Genomic DNA, 9,614 nt, shown 5'->3' on the forward strand with positions numbered 1-9,614 from the left:
GGAACAAATATATACAGATGATGGAAGGATTTTGATGGTGGAGATAACAGACAATAATCTAAAGACACTTTTAATAGCAATTTATGCTCCAAATGATAATCAAGAAGATTTTTACAGGAAATTACATAAGAAAATAATTGAACTGGACTATGCTAATATCTGTCTGATGGGAGATTTTAATGGAATAATAAATAACAAATTGGATTATAAAACACAAAAAACAGCAAAGAAAACTAGAAAGACATTGCCAAAATCCTTCTTTCGAATAGTAGATGAGATAAACTTAAAAGATGCATGGAGAGAGAGAAATGCAGAAAATAAACAATATACCTTTTATTCAAACAGACATGCATCATGGTCTAGAATAGATATGATATGGATGTCAACAGAATTGCTTTCTAACATACAAGACATTGAAATAGAAGCAAGTACTTGGGCAGATCACAATCCAATAACACTTGTATGGAAAGGACAAAAAAGGAGATCTAGATGGACTTTAAATAATATATATTAAAGAAAAAAGACTTTAAACAGAAAATTGAGAGAGAATTGACTTTTTCTTTAAAGAAAATACAAAAGAGGATACATCATTAGAGAACCTCTGGGACACAATGAAGGCTTATACAAGAGGTTTGATAATGGACAAAGACTTAGGTCTCTTAAAGGGGTGTAGAATACTCCAAACTAATGATGAGTTTGACCCCACTCTTGGACTTAGCCTGGCCATTTCCTGCATTTACTCACAAATCCTATATAGCTTCCCATCTCACAACTGCAGCTCTGGATGATCAACCCAGGTTAAAAGCCAAAAAACAACCTGTCAGCATTCCAAGTAATGAACTCATAGAAAACAGAACTCTGAAGCAGGCAAATTCCTCAAAGAACAATTTATTGCATACATCATATTGGCACAGCCGACTCTGAAAGTTCCCATGGCTTTCACCTAATTAAAAGATGAAAGTTTCCCTTTCTTCCAAGTCACTGGTCACACTGTCCAATCAAGGTGCTGGCTAGTTTCTTGGTTACTTCACTCCTCCTCTGGCCAGCCACCTATGAGAGTGTCCTTGGTTCCCACAGGAAAACTTTATTGTTTTGGCTACAAAACCCCATCTAGCTATTTCTCCCACCCCCATTGTGTGGCAACCCTGAAGTCTCAAAAATGGCCAGGCAAAAATCAGCCAGGTTCACTTCAGGGTTAACACAACCACAAAAAAGAAGAAAAATCTCATTTAAAAAACCCATTGAATTGTAAGAAACATAATCTGTGATAAAAACCATTCATTGTTTAGAAGTATAGTCATTTAACCAGCTGTCCCCCACACTAGTGGATCCCAGGTTCAATGACAAAACTACATCTTCAGGTTCTTAATTGTTACTTCTCTTAGAAGTTGAAGCAATGCACTTCCATGGCAGGTACAAATTACCTGACATGGATCATCAGAACGGTGCCCTGTGGATATCATCCCTGTGGGTCTCCTAAACATATCTGGTCACTGAGAGCGCAGATTGGCAGCCTTTGGCTTTATCCTGTAGCACTATTGTTACATTCTTAGATACAAATTTTGCTAATTCAAATAACTCAGAAACCAGGATTGCCTACCAAGACAAAATAAAAAAATTATGAGAAAGATGCACCTATCTTCAGATGGTATATTAGCTTCCTATATGGATCTGAATTGAGGCAGGAAAAAGATTTATGAACACGATATAAAAGATATTTATTTTATTTATATTTTGGATCAGATCTGGCAGCTTGGGTTTGGATTTGTAGATCTGATTGTTCAAAAATCCACAAAGACATTGACGGAGATGTTGTGGTGAAACTCGAACTTGCAAGTAATCCATAAGCAGCATAAGTGATTTATTCGCTTTTAAATTTTTTATTTTACTTCTAGAGCAAAATAGTAGGTGGTTCTTAAATAAGGAAAGGGCAACATTGTTGTTTTCGGAAGATTTCAAAGATGAAAATATCATATCATCACCTTTTCAGAGATTGAGGAAGTCAACGTTAGATTGGTAGTGGAAAAGTACTGATGATATTTTGGAAATAATAAGATGGGTGAGAATGATGGAATTGGAAAATAGGAATACCATCAGCCTAGACTAGTTTAAAAAAAGAATAAAATGTACTGCAGAGACTGTCATAAATATTTTTGCACAATTTTATTATAAAAGACAGATCTCAAGAGGTGAATTAAAGCAGATGCAAAATCCAGGTTTCAAACCTGTGGCTTATCAAACTACTTTTTACAAAGAAAAGTGGGGGGGAAATGCAGGTTGTGAGCTTATGAATATCCTGTACATTTAAAAAAAACATTTATCTTCCTCTTGTTCTGAGACTCCATCATAAAAGAGTACCTGATTACTTCCTAAATTGATTGATTACTAGGAAACATGAAATAGTTCTTGAGACTCCACTGTTTATTGCCAGAAGTTGGAAAAAGAAGTTTATGTACATAATCCTTAAATAACCCATGATTGTATAAGAGCTGTTATTTCCTCACCTTGGCTCGGTTGATAGGATATGCTGAGAAGGTTAGTTAAAAAGTCCTAAGCAGTATTTTAACTATGCTTTGTGGCTTCCAGTGTCATGCAAATCAGGGAATAGGGATATGTATCTGGGGAATGGAATGTTTTTGAAAGGTTTGTATTCTTTTTTATATATACATATACATACATACATTCATACATACATACATACATACATACATACATGTAATTTTTATTTAGAATGTTAATTAAAATAGAAAAAACTAATACAAACTAAATTTAGAGAAAGGGAAGAGAAAGGAAAGAATAAAAGGTACAGAAAAAAAAGAAAAAAAGACTATTCATATTTTAAGGAGACAATGGTGAGACTGACAGGAAAATGAAAGATGAGTCTGAGAAGCAATGTAAGAAATATTACAATTTAGATGTTTCTTTCTGGGGGTCTTCTTGCTTGCATTTCTCTGACTTAAAAAAAAAACCTGGCATACTTATATTGTCCATTAAGCACAAAACTTTGAAAATAGTTTACATTTTTAAAAAGTCACAAAATATGAAACAGCAAAATCAAAAGGTGTATATAACCTTATATTAAATAGTTCATTAATGCTTTATTATGCATATTTATATATTTATTTATATTTTATATTTCTTAATCACCCATCTCCTTCGGAGAAAGGCTCTGGTTTGTGTTCAATATACTGACTGTAACTTATTCCCTGCAGTTCATTGAAGAATATAGGCCCCAGGAATACTTTTGTAACCCTAAGCATCTGGAGTATGACACAATAAAGGCCTACAAAGATAAATATACCTAGGACATGTTAGTTGGAGCAGGGGGAACCACAAATGCAAATCTGAAGTAAACCAAGTCTTGGATCCAACTATGATAAGCCACACTTAAATAAGACATAATTTATAATCTTATTGTTTTAAATTAGCTTCCAGCTCCTTGCCATGCAAGAGAAGCAGCAGGTCATTTTTCAAAAGTTGGAGACAATGTTTAGTTGCAAAAATGCTAGTCGGGGAGAACATTTGTCACTTCACAATCTTGCTTCAACTGTTAGCTCACAGTTCATGAATCTGGCAATAGGTTTTCCCAGGGTCCCAATCTCCTGATCCTTATTTTTAAAAACAGCCTGCAGTTGAATATTGGCTGTTCTGCATGCAGCTTATCTGCCTTTCCACAATGTAGGGGCTTCTCCTATCAAATAGTGGAAGGCGTAATATTGAATGTATTATAGGAGCAGTGAAAAGTGTTCTATTTTGGGGATGCTCCATATTCTATGACAGGGGTGTCAAACTCGATTTCATTGAGGGCCGCATCAGGGTTGTGTTTGTCCTCGGGTGGGGCATGATGGGCGTGGCCAAGGTAGGTGTGGCCAGTTCAACATCACTCAGGTCGGGGGGGCGCCTGTGGCGGCCCGGATGCTCTGCCAGCGAAAACAGGCTCCTGAGCTCTGTTTTCAGCTGCAACAGCCTCCTGCAACCCTCTGCTAGCAAAAACAGAAACCATGGGCTGATCCTTTTTGGTTTCCAGGGTGGTCCTGTGGGCTAGATCTAAGTACCCCATGGGTCGGATCCAGCCTGCGGGTTTTGAGCTTGACACCCTTGTTTTTATAGTAATCCTGTACATAGCTAACATGGGCTTTCCTCGGAGTTCTCACTTCATGCAACTTATTGAGGTAACAGTAACAGCAAACAATGATAAAACAGAAGGTAGTTGCAGATTTTTAAAGCTTTCTAAATCTGGACTTGGGGACTGCATATCGTTGCCAGCAGTACATTATGTTATTTTGAGTAAGTACATTTTCTGATCCAGGGTGGTTCTATATGAAAAATGCCCTGGAATTCATTGGAAAAGGTCAGAAATGAATCATCTGTGCTTTAAGGTATTCATTGTTAATCTGCCTGTTGAGAAGCAGAATCTCTGTTGCTCTATGCGGAAGAAACTGTAAAATCTTGGGGTATACAATTAACTTAAGGTTCCCAGAGCACAGATGGCAAAACAGAGCTGAGAGCTAAAAGGAGAGGAAATTAAGAGGCATAGCATTGGCTGAAGAGAATCCCTTCTACAACTTCCATTCACTATTTTATTGCTTTCACTTACAACAGTCCATCATGCTCTAACACAGTTAGAAAATGGAACACGGTTAAGCCTGTGGAGATTAGGATGACATCAGCCCCATTTCTAGCCCCAAACAAAGACACATCCGTGTAATTTTCTTGCAGTAGCAATAACACTGAGACTTACATACCACTTCACAGTGCTTTACAGCCCTCTCTAAGCAGTTTACAAAGTCAGCATATTGCCCCAAACAATCTGGGTCCTCATTTTATCCACTTCGAAAGCAGTGGTGGGATGCTGCTGGTTCAGACCGGTTTTATCGAACTGGTAGTTCCGACGATCAGCTAGCCCCGCCCACCCATTCCCCGCCCTATCCTGCCCTATATTTCCATCTTTTTCAGCTTAGCTGGTTCATGTGGCACAGTGAATTTCGTGCGCCTCAGCTGTTCTACTTACCGGAGCTGCCCTGTAGAGGTTCAAATTGGTGTTTTTTGAATGCTGCACACATGTGTGTGCAGTGTGCGTAGGTGTGCAAAGCACAGGCTCACAGAACCAGTTGTTAAACTGGTTGCAGCCCACCACTGTTCAGAAGGATAGAAGGCTGAGTCAACCTTGAGCCTTGTGAAATTTGAACTGTTAAATTACAGGCAGCCGGCAGGCAGTGGAAGTAGCCTATGTATGTATGTATGTATTGGTATTTATCTCTGTCTGCCTGCCTGCCTGCATGCCTACCTGCCTGCCTACCTGCCTGCCTACCTGCCTGCCTACCTGCCTATCTATCTATCTATCTATCTATCTATCTATCTATCTATCTATCTATCTATCTATCTATCTATCTATCTATCTATCTATCTATCTATCTATCTATCTATCCATCCATCTTACCATAAGCTAACCATAATAAATATATTATATATAATATATTATATTAAAATAATTAAGATCAACATTAAAACCTAAGGACACATGGGGGAGTGGAGTGGGGAGGAGGTAGGATCAGTTGTTATTCAGTCAACCACCTTCACTGTGCTGTTCCCTCACTAGGGTCCCAGGCCTACTGGCAAAGCCACATCTTTAGTCTCTTGTGAAAGGATAGGAGACTCAGGGGGGCACAAGCGGGGGGCAAGATGTACCAAGAGGCAGGAGCCACAGCAGAGAAGGCCCTCCTCCTGGATCCCACCAGCTGTAATAATTGAGCTGACGGGACCCGCAACATGTGTCCTCTGAGTGGGAGAGGCCAATCCCAGTTGGGTGAGATGGTCCCTCAAGTAACCTGGATCCCTGTCATGAAGGGCTTTAAAGGTGATCACCAACACCTTGAATTGTACCTGGAAGCAGACAAGTAACCATTGCAACTTGCATTAGTATGAAAGTGATTCGCCATTTTTTTAAATTTGCCAGTATATTATCAGGCCTGAAATTCACAGATGGTCTGCCATCCAAACACCAACTTGCAGATGAATATCCCTTTTGTTCTTGACAAAGTCATTCTCCCTCAGCCTCTGCTTAAGTCAACTCAAGCCAGGTGTTTCTTGTGAGAAAAGCAGGGGAGGGGGACACCCTCGTGAGCAGCCTCACAGACCTCCTTTGAACTCACCTCCACTCCACTCTCCCTGCCCTTGGATCAAGTGAGGGAAGCAGCTGTTCCTCGTCAGAGGAGATCTGCTGCCTCTCATCGTCACCATTGCCCATCTGTAGTGGATTCTCCCCTGCGTATGTGAGGGCAGGCAGCTCCCCATCTGGCTGACCACCTCTCCCATGCTTGAGGGGCCTAGGACAGCATTGTCCTCAGTCTCTGGCCTCTCCAAACATTCCAGGGGAGATGTGCCATCTCCATCCAATGCCTCCTCTTCCTTTGAGCCAGTATCCAATGGGGCCATGACATTTCAATTTTGAGTGAACAATAGAAAAAAAAAAAATTATGTTACAGCTATCCAAATATAACATTATGTTCATAATTCTGTTTAAATAGCTATTTCCTCTTGTTTAAAGGTTTTAGAAGCATTTGATTACCTAGGAAATTTAGCTTGAATCAAGAAATCAACAGATCAACCTACAAGCATTGTGATTTATAAATAACAGTTTATGGTTTTATATGTTGTACAACCTCATTCAATTATAGCTTATTCAATAAATCAACCTTAAATATAAATAATGGTCTAGTGCCTATACATTCTTCCTAGCATGTTTCTATTTCTGTCAGATTCACTGATTCTGTGGAGGCTTCCAGAATGTCATGAGATATTTTCAGAAGTATATTCTTCCCCAAATTTATTTCAGAGGATTGGATAATATTTCAGTATTTTGGGAGACAATCAAGGAAATGGAAGGTGAAAAATGACTTTTGTGTCTTTTATTGATGGAAGCCTGCATAAATGCAAAAGAGACACGTTTTCCTGCATTTTTCGTGCGCAGTGTTATAAAAGATAATTTTCAGGTGCTCTATGGTGTTCTTTCATTAATTTATTTTTTGGTGGCCACAACTCTTCCCTTTTCTGTAAGAACTGTGGTAGTGCAGTCATTAGAATGCAGTATTGCAGACTAATTCTGCCAACTGCCAGAAGTTCGATCCTGACTGGCTCAAGGTTGACACAGCTTGCCCTCGGAAGTTGTGGGAGCGCCATCAGTTGAGACTTTCAAGAAGAGATTGGACTGCCATTTGTCAGAAATGGTGTATTGTCTCCTGCTTGGGCATGGGGTTGGACTAGATGACCTACAAGGTACCTTCCAACTCTGATTATCTGTATCTCTATCTGTACAGCCTTCCATCCTTCCAGGTCGGTAAAAAAAAAAGAGACCCAGATTGTTGGGTATGCTGACTCTGTAAACCACTTAGAGAGGGCTGTAAACCACTGTGAAGCAGTATATAAGTGTAGGTGCCATTGCTATTTCTTGTACAACCAATTCTTTATCAATTATAGGTTTTCTTAGCTGTCCTAGCTTCAATTCATACCACCCTAACACAATTTTTCTGCATCCATGCCAATATATTGCTTTTTGCAGTCATTCTATGCATGCAGATTTTATGAAAAACTTCTAAATAGAATTGCTGAGTGCTTCATAAGAGATCAGAATTCTGGAGACAATTCCTGAAGACTATCATTCTTAAAGAAAGAATGTCCCTAAAAGAATTGCTTTTCCATCATGAACGGAGATTGATTTCCCAGACTTTGAAAAGAATTATGTTAATGTGGCTGGAATTAAATAGTCATGGGGAAAAAAATCCCCTTTTTGGAAAATAACAGTTGGACTTAAATGTGAAGAGAAATATCAACCACACATTACTTTATTGAAGAAGAATGAGAAAGTTTGTAATCAAAGGGTAATTATAATGTTGATTATTTGGCCTTAAAGATCTCCTGAGAATTTACTTAAATGGGATTCCTCATCAGAATTTGAGGAGGGAAAATCAGAATACAAAGCAAAGCTTTCCCTCACCCCCTGTAATCTGAATTTCTGGGAGTTCTTTTTACCACAAAGTATTTTGGATACAAAAACGTACATCTATGTGATGTGTCATCACTTTTTGAAGGAATCCCTTTAAAAGTTCCTATGGTTTACAGTCATAAATTTTGGCAGAATTATGATTTTAAAATAAAGCTTTTAAAAATTTGCAAGGAAAGATATTCCTTTTTTGGTCATTTTTTTTCCCCATGCCTGGGTGTAAAAGCACTCAATAATGTTGGCTAGACAGGTTACACATAGTAGAATTTTCTTAAAAACTAAACATACTGACATCCTTCCTAGAATATGGACAGATTTATGTCAGTGAGGATGTGGAAAATAAAATACCAGTATTGTATTTTTTTAAGAGCAATTAAAAATTATTTGTTTCTTGTGCTTTACTAGGATCACTTTATATATAGAAGGAAAATAAATAAATTCTTGAATCTTTGGACTTTTCAGCACACAATGTCATTTTGCTTTGCCTCAAAGAAAGGAATAATGAGATTGACAGGAAATTAGATTGCTTTAAAATAAACTACTGTGAAATTGATCATTAATGCTGGTGAGTGACATTAATATTTATGAAGGGTTCTCATCTGTTTAAGTCCTCAATGAACATTATTAGTCCAAAACTGCTGCATGAGTTCTTTAAGGTTACCCTTTCAAACTAATCTGGATAAGGTTCTTGTTCAGTAATGTTACCTGGACTTGTGCTTCAAATCTATCTGTTTCCTGTTCTCTGTAACATTTTAAACAAGAATGCAGTATAACAGAACCTACACCGAGCAAATAAAATCAAAGATCATGGTTTTATGAGAGATTAGTCATGAAAATAATCAGTCAATTTATATTCTATTTTCCTATCCAGACAGCACTCAAACAAGTTGTCAGTTTACTATATATTTTTTGCATGTTACATACGGTCATCCTAAAGAAATATTCCATACCATTTTTCCTCCATACCCACCAAACTGGTTAAAATGGCATCTTTCTACATTTAGAGCCATGGTGGCGCAGTGGTTAGAGTGCAGTACTGCAGGCTACTTTCGCTGCCTGCTGGCTGTCTGCAATTTGGCAGTTCAAATCTCACCAGGCTCAAGGTTGACTCGGCCTTCTATCCATCCGAGATGGGTAAAATGAGGACCCAGATTCTTGAGGGCAATATGCTGACTCTGTAAAACGCTTAGGGAGAGCTGTAAAGCACTGTGAAGCGGTATATAAGTCTAAGTGCTATTGCTATCTTACTTGTAAAAAATACCAATGGAATATGAATAGAAATTGCAGTTGGGCAGTTATAATAAATTAAAATAAATGCATAAATGAATAACTTCTAATGCAGTTTATTAAAGGGTAGGAACATGGTTTTTGTTTATATTTTCTGTTTATTTTTATATGTTAGCTTTATGTTCCTAGCATTTCCACATTCAATATTCCCCAGAAAATTTTCTCCCTGATGCCAAGTCACCCACTGTGACTAAAAGGCATGAAGCTGGCAATTTGACAACTTTATTATATAAATAGGCCTTCAGCTGAATTCAAGGCAATGCTGAGGCACCATCATGTTATTGTGGTAATAAAAGAGAACCTTAGGCTACCAAGACTCACTCAGAGT

Source organism: Notechis scutatus, chromosome 4, assembly GCF_049901735.1.
Source record: "Notechis scutatus isolate UNSWTSFEM ecotype Mainland chromosome 4, rNotScu1.2, whole genome shotgun sequence".
Taxonomy (NCBI): Eukaryota; Metazoa; Chordata; class Lepidosauria; order Squamata; family Elapidae; genus Notechis; species Notechis scutatus.